The sequence below is a fragment of the Natrix helvetica genome, assembly GCF_964273705.1.
Source record: "Natrix helvetica genome assembly, chromosome: Z".
In the NCBI taxonomy this organism is placed as follows: Eukaryota; Metazoa; Chordata; class Lepidosauria; order Squamata; family Natricidae; genus Natrix; species Natrix helvetica.
The window spans coordinates 69,725,510-69,738,564 of NC_138554.1; the positions used below are offsets into that span (position 1 = coordinate 69,725,510).

General features: G+C 40.7%; 1 protein-coding gene across 6 annotated transcripts in view; it reads right to left on the reverse strand.

Annotated features, from left to right (window-relative positions):
* HECW1 (HECT, C2 and WW domain containing E3 ubiquitin protein ligase 1) overlaps nucleotides 1–13,055 on the reverse strand; it is a 236,427-nt gene that overhangs the window by 211,089 nt on the left and 12,283 nt on the right. For 2 of the 6 annotated variants that reach the window (XM_081932569.1, XM_081932567.1), the window contains exon 1: nucleotides 7,205–8,113. The exons of the other annotated variants lie outside the window; for them this stretch is intronic. The gene's annotated coding sequence lies outside the window, so the exon portion shown is untranslated. Of the gene's footprint in view, nucleotides 1–7,204; nucleotides 8,114–13,055 lie in introns of those variants that run through there. 6 annotated transcript variants of the gene reach the window in all.

The following is a 13,055-nucleotide window of genomic DNA, read 5'->3' on the forward strand; positions in this document are numbered from 1 at the left end:
TCTTAGAAATGGAAATTATGATCCCAATTGTAGTCATACATCCAGAATTACATCTATGTTTTATTGTATAAAGGTGATAATAGTAATACCTCAAACTTAATAAATTTCAATGAGAAAGGCAAAAATATCTGGACAGTGGTTGTGGTAGTTCCTAGAGAGAGGAAGAATAGAAAAGAATTGGAGAAAATTACAAAATACAAAGACCTGCAAATAGAAATAGAATGACTGTGGCAAAAAAAGCAAAGATAATACTAAGAGCTGCCTTGGGTGCAATCCCAAAACATCTAGAATGCCTCTTGAACGTCATCAGCACTAACAAAAATCAGTAATTGCAAAAAGCAGCCTTACTTGAAACAGCTTACATCCTGCAATGATACCTTTAATAATATTAAAGAATGATATTTGTCTATCTCCAGGTCCTTGGGAAAGACACTATCATGTACATAATGCCAAATCCTATATATCTAGATGATTTGTAATCAACCATTTAATATTAAATTTGTATGCCTTCAACTTTCAACAAGTCTGAGCAGTGCACAAATCAAACAAAGAAATTACAATAAAAATAATAAAAAATTACAATTAAAAATGTAATGAAGTAAGTGGTTTCATTCTTATTGTTCTCATCAAGGATCTGGGGAGGAGCCAGGCCTTAAATGAATTCATGAGAATTCAACTGCAAAACAAATTTATGAGGGAAGAGTAAGCAAGTTCAGAACAAGTCAAAAACCAAGAAAGTTGTGGCAAGATGGAATTAATGACAATATCAAAAAGACTTGAGATTTGACAAACCTATTAAGCCCATCACATATTTATAAATTATCAATTATCAATTTATAAACTCTCAAATACTGCATGTCTGGGTTATGTTCGTTTCAGTTATTTACTGTCCTGTCATCAGAACAATATGAACTTGAATGAACATTTAAGATGTCACCAAAATCTAATAATTCCAGGAATATATTGCCAACTCACTCTGAAAAAAGTTAATATTAACTTGTTACTGTGTTTCCATGGCACTTTAAGCTGAAATTTGGAGATACTATGAAAGAGTGGATTGGTCAGCAATTCTCTGAGGTGCTGCCTGAACTGCTTCTCTCAAAGGGATGCATTGCAGCAATTTTTCTGGATTTTATCCCTGCAGCTCTGACTTGATCTGGCCTATCTTCAAACTCAATTTCTTTTTGCCAGCTTTTTTCACCCACCATCATTAAATTTTATCCTATTTTTAGAGAATCATCCTCATAAACAAAGTCCCATGCCTATTTACAAATTCTCTTTCCATAAATATACGTTCTATTGAATTGGAAGTAATTAAATAGGCCTTTCAATTCAAATGACCTGATTTATATAGGTAATCCCTGAGTTACCACAGTTCACTTAGTGACCATTCAAAGTTGTGACATAACTCCTGTTACTTATTCAGTGTCTGACGCAGGCCGTTCCCTGGGTGGGAATGGAGCCGGACTCTGATTGGTTAAGACATCTGACAGCGGGGTATTTAAGGAGCTATCAGACAGAAACTTGTGGTTCGTTGCTAGTTGCCAGTTTGTGTGTTAGTAGATATTCATTGTTAAAATAAATGGTTGCTGATAGCTCTGTCTTGCCTGTTTGTTCACCACCTTTGTTCACAATATTGAACATCCCCCAAATACTTACGACACAATCCTGAGGTTACGAATGTTGCAGCACCATGGTAGTTGTTCACCCTTACGAATGACTGCAGAGGCACTGCAACATTTGCCCTGTCTATTCTCTACGCCTTCCCGCAGGGTCTCCAAGGGTAGGCTGTCTTCTCTCTAGCCTCTCTGTTCCTTTGCCTGCTCTTGGTGAGCAGATACATAAAGCAGAACAGGACGAGCGCATCCTGCTTGGCTTCTCTGACTCATTGAGCAGCCTGTCACTTCTGGAATGGCAGCCAGCCTCAGTGAGTCTCCTCCAAAGCTTCCAGTCTTGGCACAGAAAAATGTTTGCATGCCGATGGAAGGATTTGGGAGAGTGAAACTGCACTGCTTCTAGCCTCCATTGGACTGCAAATACTTTTTGTGTGCAGACTGAAAGCTTCTGGGTACCCTGATCTTACAGGACCTCGGGCATCCATTCTCTGCAAAAGCAGATGGCTGCCTGAAGTCACTTGAGGTTATGGCCCTGAGAAGCTTCCAGTCCCTGGGTCAAAAACTGTTTGTGAACTGATGGGCACTTTGAGGTGGAACAATTTTGCCACCTCAAAGCATCCCATTGGCATCCAAATGAAGTTTCCTGTCTTTGGGCAAAAAGTGTTTGAGCACAGATGGAGTGCTTTGAGGCAATGTGATTTTGTCATCTCAAATGAATCTTCCGGTTTCCAAGCAAAAGGTGTTTGAGCACTGATGAGGTGCTTTGATGTGGCATGACTGGAAGCTTGGGAGGAGACTAATTGAGGCTGCCTGAAGTGGCAGGCAGCCTCAGTGAGTTAGAGAAGACAAACAGTGCGCTCATTCTGTTCTCCCTCTACCCTCCCCACTCACCAGGAGCAGGCAAAGAAACTGAGAGGGTGGAGAGGAGACAGCTAGATCTTCGAAAGGTGAGCCTCCATAGGCCTCCACAGCATGGCAGGATGGATGGGGAAAACAATTATGGGGAGCATGAGGTATATCAGTGGATTGGGGGAGGTTTTGGGTGGTCTTAAGTGAATGGTCTAATCCATCGCTATTCCCCCCCTCCCATGGCCTTCCCCACCCTGAGATATCTCTTGTGCCTTTAACAACTGACACATTCGATTAGTGAATGCATGGGCAAAAGCAGGGAGTGATCACGGTCAAGTTAGGCAATTCAATCCTATGAATCCTCAGGTTACAAATGTACTTGGCAGGCTCCATTCGTAACTTGAGGACTACCTGTACTAGATTTTTCACTTGTATAAAATTAATAAAACATTTGAATCATACATTTTGGCACAGAAAGTATTTAAATTTAAAATTTTCCAGAAAATCCATGCTTCTCCCCAAGAACCAGACTGATAGTAGTCTATATCACTGATATCACTATCACTACAACTCAATGTACAGCACAAGTGAAGCCCAAGCTACCTACCTAAATTAGTCTTGTAATGCATCATTTTTCCAGATCAAAGTATGATATATCAAGGACAAAAGAAAAACTATGTAAGATGTACAGCAAATCTTTCTACAAAAATTAAAGTGGAACAGATAAAAGGTGAAGAAAAAGCAGAGCAAGAGATTCAAAGGAAGCTGTGGAGGGCAATCACAGGACAGTTGAAGGATGAGAGTTCTTTTTTGCCTCCAGTGGTTTAATTGGAAGTGTAACAGATCCAATTAGGACTTAAAATTGTACTCAGAAATAATCCAACTATTTCTTAATAGGGATGGGGTGGAGGAAATAATAATTATTTCAGCTAGCCAATCTTAATTATAAATTCAGCCAAGGTAATTCTCTGGTTCATGTTTCCTGCTCTTTCATCGGTTTCTTGTTTAAAACTACCTTTCCTCCAGGTTTTAATATAAGGTAAAATTGCATGCTTAGTGTGTTTCTTTTTTTCTACCAACTCTCCTATATTTGTGGCACGGGATATGGTTATTAGAGAAAGAAAAAATATAAACTTATTTTTCATTCTTTAACTTAATAGCAAAATATAGAAACGGGCATAATTTAGGCAACTGAATTCATTTATTCCAAATTTTATGGGTATCTAAATTTCCCAATTTTCATACTATGCCACAGTCATTTGTGGATGGTGACAAGAATATATTTGAGGGTTGCAAACCCTTTCTTTTGTGTAGGTATTAGAAAACCTGCTGTCATTCTGTCAAAATGGGATAGGATTAGATGGAAGTATAATTTTCCTCCTAATGCACAAAACACAACCCCTGCCAAAAGCTTAACCTTGATTTGGAAAAATAACATGGGAACTTGGAAAGTCATATATGAGTTTGATATGATTCATTGTACCATATGCTATGAGATATAAATGTATCTGTTCAGATATATTAGAGTAATAAGGAGAACTTAATCTCTCAGTGTATCAGAAAGCAACTTGAAATGCTGATATAACCACTGCCAGACAAGCTGAACATGTGAATTCACATTCAAAGGGGGGAAAGGAAAACAGAATATCAAACATTGGCTAAATCCACTATTTTTAAGTGTGACATAATTTTACAGAATGTGGTCAAAGAGCAAGAATAATATTTTGTTACTAAAAAGTAATTACTCACTTTGGTCAAACTTGGTAATAAAGATAAGATTATTTTACAATAAAGGTTTTGCTACTCCTAAACAGAAGCATTCAGATCAGTGGTGGGTTCCGGATCCCGTTGCAACTAGTATGGTGCAACAGGGCCGGGCATCCATCACGTGCATGTGCGCAGCATGCGCGTAGTGCACGCATGTGTACTTACCACCTGCGATGCTCTAGCTGCTTGGCAGAGCATTGCACAGGCGCCATACGCTCCGTGTGCGTAAGCCCCAGAACGGCTCAAATGCAGGTAAGAAGGGTGGGCAGGTGGGCCCTCTGGAGCACCGTACCAGAACGGTACCTGATGCTCCCAGCAGGCACTGCATGTCCGTACCAGGGCGTACTGGTCGTACCCCATCACTGATTCAGATTTAACTGCAAAATGCATAGGAATTTTTTTTTAAAATTTCCAAAATAATATAAAAATAGTATATAGACTCTGCTTTATTTCATGCACTTAAAAAACAGTACCTTTCCTTTTCCCTACAAGTAAACACGAAAAAATGTGAATGACAAAGAAACATTGACTTCTTAAAATAAGAAAAGACATTTATATATTTTAGCATAAAAGCCAATGAACCAAAGGCCTTAACCCAGTGAAACAGAGCAATAGAAAAGAGTAACGCAGACATATGACATATATCTGACATATTTTTTCACTGTCCATCCAAATACTCTGATTTGTTATTTAAAGATTGGTTGGAACCAAGAGCTTAATCTATTTTTGGTCTTTCATCACTCTTAAGAGTTTACATTTTTTCAGATAACTTATACAAAAACAAAGCAAGCTGTCTGCATCTTTTCAATTCTTTGAAGTACTGAAATTATTTCAAAGCTCTGAGATAAGCTCAACCAGCTTTAGAGAAGGTCTAAATCTCACCAAAATGGGCCACTTCAATTCATGATCAACCAGAGCAGTGGTGGGTTCCGGATCCCATTGCAACAGGTATGGTGCAACAGGGCCAGGCATCCACCACATGCACGCATGCAGCACGCGCACAGTGTGTGCATGTGTACTTACCGCCTGCAACACTCCTTGATGCTACAGCTGCTCGGTGGAGCATTACGCAGGCGCCGTACACTCCGTGCGCATAAGCCTGATCAGCACAAATGCAGGTAAGGCAGGTGGAACGGTACCTGGTATCCCACCACTGAACCAGAGCAAATTGCATATTTACTCTGAACTAACATTTCTGTCTATAAAGATAAGATTCATCTGCCTAGAGCTACCTGCTTTAATGCAAACTATAAACTATCAAATGCAGGAAGTAGGGCATACTTTAAAAAAAAAAACTTATTCAGTTCACAGAACTTTTCAAGTTGTAAAGTCTCATCAACTGTAACTAAACTACAAAAAAGTCTAGGACACTTAACAATAGAAAAATGCACTCACTAAAATATCTATATAAGTTTTTTAGGTAGTGCTTTTGTATTTTGCAGGCATGCATTTTCTTCAATGGACTTTTAGTTTATATGAATTTAAATGTATTATTTGAAAGGCTTTCATGAATCTACTGTTTGATTCATTATAATGAAGAAATGTCTGATGGTGCTTCACTTTCTGACAGAACAGGATAAAAATAATAGCAAGAGACAGAAGAGATAGGGGATATGAACTGTACGAATTTCAGTTGAATATTTCCAAAGAGTTTACCACAAGAAAGTTTGAGATATCTTCCTCCTTGAGAATAAGGACAAAATTTCTACATTATCCAGTAAACAGCTACAATTTAGAAAGAAAAAATAGTGGAACAAAAATATTAAAAAGTCTCACTATATTTAAATCTATCACCCCTAAATTCAAAATATTTTTTTTAAATCTTACTTTTCACTTACTTTTCTAGGACATCAGGTGGGCATGACAAGGAAGAATGACCATCAATTTCCCCTCCTGAGATGGGAAGTTTTATTGATCTGATCACTGAGAAACTATAAGCATGGACACAGCTGGTTGGTAGGTCTAGCACTTCCAAGAACAGACAGATTCTCTTATACTTGGCAGGATTCAATTATGTCAGAGTTTTAACCTGCTGACAGTAATCTATCTGAATTACTTTGCAGGATGACAGTTTAACTTAGCAACTGTTTCACTTAACTGAGTTACTTGTTCTAATTGCGGTTGCTATACAGACTACTTGTATAAATAAATTGCAGTTAGTAATTATTACATTTCATAACTTATAGAATTATAAGCAGCAAGTCTAAGAATTTCTGAGAAAACAGAAATCAATAACATAATAGAAATTCTCAATTAGACATACTATCTATTTCTGCTATAATATAAATGTTTGCATAGCAAAAGTTCCTCTGTTTCAATTATCTGGAGTTCTCCAGATTCTGAAGATTCCAAACTATAATCAGAAGCCGTGTGAAATAAAGGTAGTTCTTCCAGCACCACTTCACAATCTTCAATGAATTTTTGCTTCAATCCTTACCCAAATCCTCCTCTTCACTTTTAAGTAAACAAATTTCTATCTCCGGCTATCAATCCACCAGGTAAGGCGAACCAGGAAATCAACTCCACAGGAAGGTTAAAATTGGCTACACCTTTAAATTGGCTACAATAAACAAATCATGCCAGCCTGAATGTGCTGCACTCTGGCTTCCACCTTTTCATTCAGTAAATTAGGAAGGCATATGCCTGAATCACTTCTGAAATGTTATTTGGGCATTCGAGACTTAAAAAATCATTTTCTCACTTTTGCCTAGACAACAGATCCTGCATGTCTTCATCAAGATCATTGTTCTTACTCTCTACACCAGCAAAGAAGGAGTGGGTTTTTGTATGTGACCAAAACTCATGTCTCAATTGAGGGGATATATCTTTATTTCATTTAACAAAAGAATTCAGGGATGTACATGTTCTGCCTCGAGCATTGTATTCTTGCTCAGGGCATGCAGTTAACTCCATGCTTAGGAATCTCATTCAGATCAAGTTTATTATCAGGCATTCTTAATAGCAAACCTTACAATTCAGTGTTAAGATATTTCTGACTTTCCATAATCTGTCCCATCACGTGGTGTAAAAAGATGATGATTTCACTCCCATGTTGAGCGGAGATACAACACTACTATTCCGGTTCACAAAGACATTTAAAATGACTGGCTATAAACTTTGAATGCAGGCAAAATGCCCCAGTGGCCAATCAGAAACACAGATGTGATCACATGTCATGGTACTACATTTTCCATAAGGCAGTCTCTGCCTACATTTCCCAGGAGGTAGTTTCTTAAAGGAGACAGTTCTTAATTCCTACACTAGCTATATACTGCTGGGGCAGCACACTCCCTGCCTGGAATTATAAATTCCACTATCAACTAACTTTTAACTAAAGGCAAACAAAGGCATAGTATAAAACAATGCAGACTTGACTATTGAATTAACTAAGATAAACAGAGGCATAACATCAAACATACAAACTTAACTAATTAACTGAGTTACACAAAGGCATAGCATCAAACAGTGCAAACAATGATGTAAACACAAAGCATGCAAAGCTTGAGATTCAATCTTCTAGTTCAGTCTTCCTTAACAGCAGTACCAGGTCAGTGATTGGTTTGGTGTAGAGCTTCTTGACGAAAGTCTGCTGGTCGCGACATGACTCCAGCAGCTTTGTGACCTGAGCTTCCACCTGGCAAACTAGTCCATCTTTACTGGGTAGGACTTGGTGCATAAGTCCCATAGGCCCTTAGGCCATGAGTTCCAATACATGTCTTTGGGAATGAAGTTCCCTGCTGGTGCTGGCTAGTCACCAGGTTCAGCAAGGTGGCTGGGGTGAGGACAGTTGGGTTTTCAGGACCTGAACACTCTGGAACCAAAGGTTGAGTGTTGATTATAGCTACCACCTCTGCCATGAGGGTGGTGAGGATGATCACTGCTAAGCCTGTCCCTACATTAATTTGTTTGTCAATTGAGCTTCTATTCTGAGTTATACTGTAGAAATGTTTTTCTTATCTGACAATGATTTACTGTGCATGCCTCCTAATACGTTTCATAATACGTCACACATTCTTGTACTTTCCTTCTGATCTTCGTTTTGCCTGCCGGAGGAGGTGGGCAACAATTGCTCTTGCAAAATGTAAGAATTAGATAATAAGGTTTTATTTTATTTTCATATTAAATTTTGTTTTCATTAGAACATGTTCTCGGATTTTATTTATTGCTCATTAAGAGATATGCTTCTCGGAAGGGCTGCGATCCACGCCTCGTTAATTGGAGGTGGGAGGGAAACTTCCCATCCTTCACAAATTGGCAGCAGACAGGATGGTTCTCTTAATTAACAGCCTTCTTCCTTGTTAAGCTATCTCCAAGAGATAAAGCGGCTAGCCTAATTAGAAGAATGATTTATAGCTACTGAGACACGCTTAAATCAACTTCCTAACCATGCCAAAGAAAAAGAAAGACAGAAATGAAGCACATTCCGAGGGGTCCCTCCCCTCTGATACAGAAATGGAAGACTTTTCAAGCTGGTTTCCAAATCTCCGAACCGGTCCGAGAGGAGAATCTACCATGGGAGGAAAATCTCACAGAGGAGATAGAGCTGCTTTCGAAGCCGAAGGAAACAGACCGAGGTCAGTTATACTCCCTTCTGATTATGCATGCTCCCAAATATCTCCAAGAGATTATGAAATGCTCGGGGCTAAACCAAGGCGTTCCATGCCAGAGAAATTCAATCCCAAATATCTTTAGAGATTATGAAACACTTGATGTCTGGCCACAGCTCCCGAAGCAACAGCCGGCAGAAGAATTCCACCCCCACGTAGAAAGTGAAACTTATGAATTCTTCCCAACCCCTGAGCAAGGTATGAAAAGCTATCGTGATCAGATAGACCTTTTTGAAAAACAGCTTTTCAAGCCCGAAAACACTATGATAGATTAGAGGCAAGTAGGAGGGGTTTCCCCATTTCCAAAATGTCTGAGGACGCCATCTTGCCTTCTTCTCCACAGCCTAAGACACACCCCCTGGAGGATATTGTGTCAGACAAATCAGAACAGAGAGATATGTACACGTCACAGAAGCCACGTGATCTCCTTTGTTCTCCAGCCACGCAGGCAGAAATGATACAGCTGAAAAGTGAAGCTGCACTGCCATCTCCTGGCAGAAATAATTTATTACAGCAGTAGTTAAATAAATTGCAACAGTCTTGGTCAAATATATCTGTAGCTCGTCCAGATGTCCAAGCACTAATGCAAATGCCTCCAAAGGCTCAATCTTCAACGCCCCCTGGTGGTGTTGGATTTTTCCTAGATGGAACAAGGCAAAACCTAATGCAGCAAAGGCAAATGCCAACCTTTCAAGCAAGCCAATTTAATTTTGCTGCTCAAGCACCAATGGCAACTGTAACACAGAGACCACAGGTCACGTTACAGCGCCCCCTGGTTCAACAACCAGCATATTTACCTGCTCAAATGCATATTCCTCAACAGGCATTTTCTGTCACTCCTTTGACTGGTGAGTCCAAATTAAAGATGTCAGGACACAATTACAAAGCCTGGGTCAGTAAGATTGTACTCTTGCTTCACAGAGAAGGTACCCATTGTATGGTGTTTAATCCTCCTGCCCAACCATGGACTCCTGCAATAAAAGACCTAGAGACTAGGGCTTGCACAACATTATTGATGTCCATGGATACTGAATTGCAGGTTACTTTCCCACCTGATGCAACAGCCCAACAAATTTGGGCTATTTTGGAAGATTGCTACAGGCCCATTTCAATTGAGTCTTCATGTTTGCTCATGTCTGAGTTCCATGGTTCGAAGTTGAAACCTGGTGAACAAATTGGTGGACATTTGACCAAACTGAAAGGAATGAGAAGTGAATTGAGAGAAAGAGGCCATGTTATTGATGATATCCAAATGATCAGCATCATCAACTCATTGAATTATGAATGGAAAGTTGCCATTGCAAAGATTAACCACGTGCCTATTGCTCAACGCACTGTTAATCATGTATGCAGACTTTTAAATGAGGAGGAAGCTATCAAATTAGCTACACCACATCTGCAACGACCCCCAGCGTCAAAAGCTCCAGCTAGACGTCCCTTCCGACATGACACCCGGGATTGTCCCCAACGAGTTCCAGCTCCCGTCACATACCAGCCAGAGGAACAGACTCCAGAGGCAGAGGTGGAGGTGGAAGACAAGGTAATCGTGGTCCAAGGCGTGATCCACAAGCTCCACTCACAACATTGGCCATAACCAACGTTCCACAACCTGGTCCAGAATACGACAGACGTCTTTTGTGGACTTTAGATAGTGGTGCAGCTTTACACGCTACCTGCAGAAAGGAACTTTTCACAGAGATGGGCGAGCCAGAGCCCGAATATCGAGAACTGTACTCCTTCTCCAACCACACTTGTAAGGTCATGGGAAAAGGAACTGTTTACGTTGAAGAGCTTGATACATTCATCCCTAATGTTTATTACATACCTTCAGCAATCAGTAATTTGCTTAGTCAAAGTTACTTGTCTAGAGAGTTAAAGTTCCAGGTTCACCACCTCGAGAAAGATGGAGATATTGTTGCTGAAACCATGTTGATTGGTGGTGTTTATTACTTAAAGCCCAAAGCAAGGCAAGTATGCAAACTCCAAAAAGGGACAGCACGGGCCCAGAGAGAGTTGCTTCAGAGAGAGAACCCGTTGCTACTCCAAAGGCTCCTAAAGTCAACAAACAGAGAAAAAAAGAAGCAGATTGCTCAGAGCAAGCCTGAGCTTCCTCATGAAACTGTTAATGTTGAAAATTCACTAACTGGTAAACCTTTGCATTCCAGGTGTATCCACAAGTGGCATAGAAGATTGGGGCACGCCAGTTTCCGTGTTCTTAAAAAAATGCCGGAGTTCGCAAAAGGTTTGGATCTAAAGGGGTGTAAGGTGTTTTTGGATTGTGCAGTTTGCAGGAAAGCTAAATTCAAAGCAGCTGCCATTCCCAAACATTCTACACGACTGTCAACACACATTTTTGATTTGGTACACACTGACATAGTGGGTCCTTTCCCACCAACAATTGGTGGCAGAAAGTATTTTCTAACAATTGTAGATAATCATTCTAGACATGGATTTGTATATCCTATGAGAGAGAAATCTGAGACCTTTCAGATCTTTGAAGACTTTGCAGCTTTTGTTTCTACCCAATACCAAGTTTGCATCGCCAGAATCCAGAGCGACCGTGGTGCCGAATTCATGTCTCAGCGTTTCCAGGACTGGATGCCGGAGGAGGTTGGCGACAATTGCTCTTGCAAAATGTAAGAATTAGATAATAAGGTTTTATTTTATTTTCATATTAAAGTTTGTTTTCATTAGAACATGTTCTCAGATTTTATTTATTGCTCATTAAGAGATATGCTTCTCGGAAGGGCTGCGATCTGCACCTCATTAATTGTAGGTGGGAGGGAAACTTCCCATCCTTCACAAAGCCCAACATGAGAGGTTTCCACTGGAGAAGCGTTTGAAGCGAGCTGGTTCTCAGGAATGGTTGAGTAGTTGTGGTACTAGTTCCACCTTTCCCATGATGAAACTGATATGCGCTGCACAGGAACACTTTGAAGACAACTCAGGGAGGCATGCCATATCTCCCATTCTTGCTTCTGTTGGTTGTGCTGTTTGACACTGGAAACATGAAACATAGGTAGTTTTGATGGTCTTCTCTGACAAGGAATGAGTAGAACATCTGCTGGATGTCAGCCATGATGGCTATGGCTTCCTTTCTGAAGCGAATGAGCACGCCGAGCAGACTGTTGGTAAAGTCAGGTCCTGTGAGGACCTTGTTCAGAGAGAGGCCTTGGAATTGCACGCTGGCATCAAAGACTACTCGAATATGGCCTGGCTTTTGTGGGTGGTATATTCCAAAGGATAGCAGGTACCAGTATTTCTCATCGTTTCTCAGAGGTGGGGGAAGTTCTGTGTGTCCGTCCGTTCTGGACCATCTTATCCATGAACTCCACTAAATGAACTTTCATTGCAGGCTTCTTGTCTAAGTCATCTCAGACTGGAAAGCCAAGAGAGAGCTTGCTCATGGTTGTTGGAAGTGGTTGCCTAAGTAGGCGGAAGGGTAGTGGAGTCATCCAATTCTTAGTAGTTTCCTGTTGAAGTTCCTTGTCTATGAGCTTCAGAAATTCTTTGTCCTCTTTCGACAAGGCCAAGTCATTGTCTTCTTTGCTGGTCTGGAACACTGTTGCTCTTAAAACTGGTTTGATTGCTGAAGTCGTGAAGTGTTCTTGACATGGTCTCCAGTGGGATGCTCTCCCGTTACTGAGAGTGTAGGTTGCAAAGACATTTGCCTGGGTTGGGCCCTGTGGCCAATCGACACAAACCATTCCAAAGATGCACCTTCCAAATTGTGTCTTGAGGGTGAATGAGGAGCCCCTTGGGCCTTTGACCACTTCTTGGGGGGTGAAAGCGTTAGAGATGTCTGCTCCCGGCAAGAGCAGGATTATGGCTTTAGGATCTAGAGCAGCAAAGTGATTGGCCATGTGCTTCAGGTAAGGTGTGGAGCTTGCTAACCCTGGTGTCGCAATCTGACTGTGATCATCTAGTGGGTCGTCCTATTCTAATAATGGTGGCAGAGGGAACTGTGCATTCCCATCCAACAATTTTATACAGAGTCTATCAACTTTCCTCCCCGCCGTGCGCTGGGATCAAGTGAACGTTGATGTCATGAAGTGTGTTTCTTCACTTTGAATGTTGATGAGGCTGTAGAGTGCTGAACTGGCTGATATGATATAGCTTTGTGCATCTACTATTTTAGGCATCTTCCCGGCTTCTTCTAGGCACCCATCAGGGTAGACTTTCACTAAACAGATTGGTTGGTATGAGCAAGGGGATG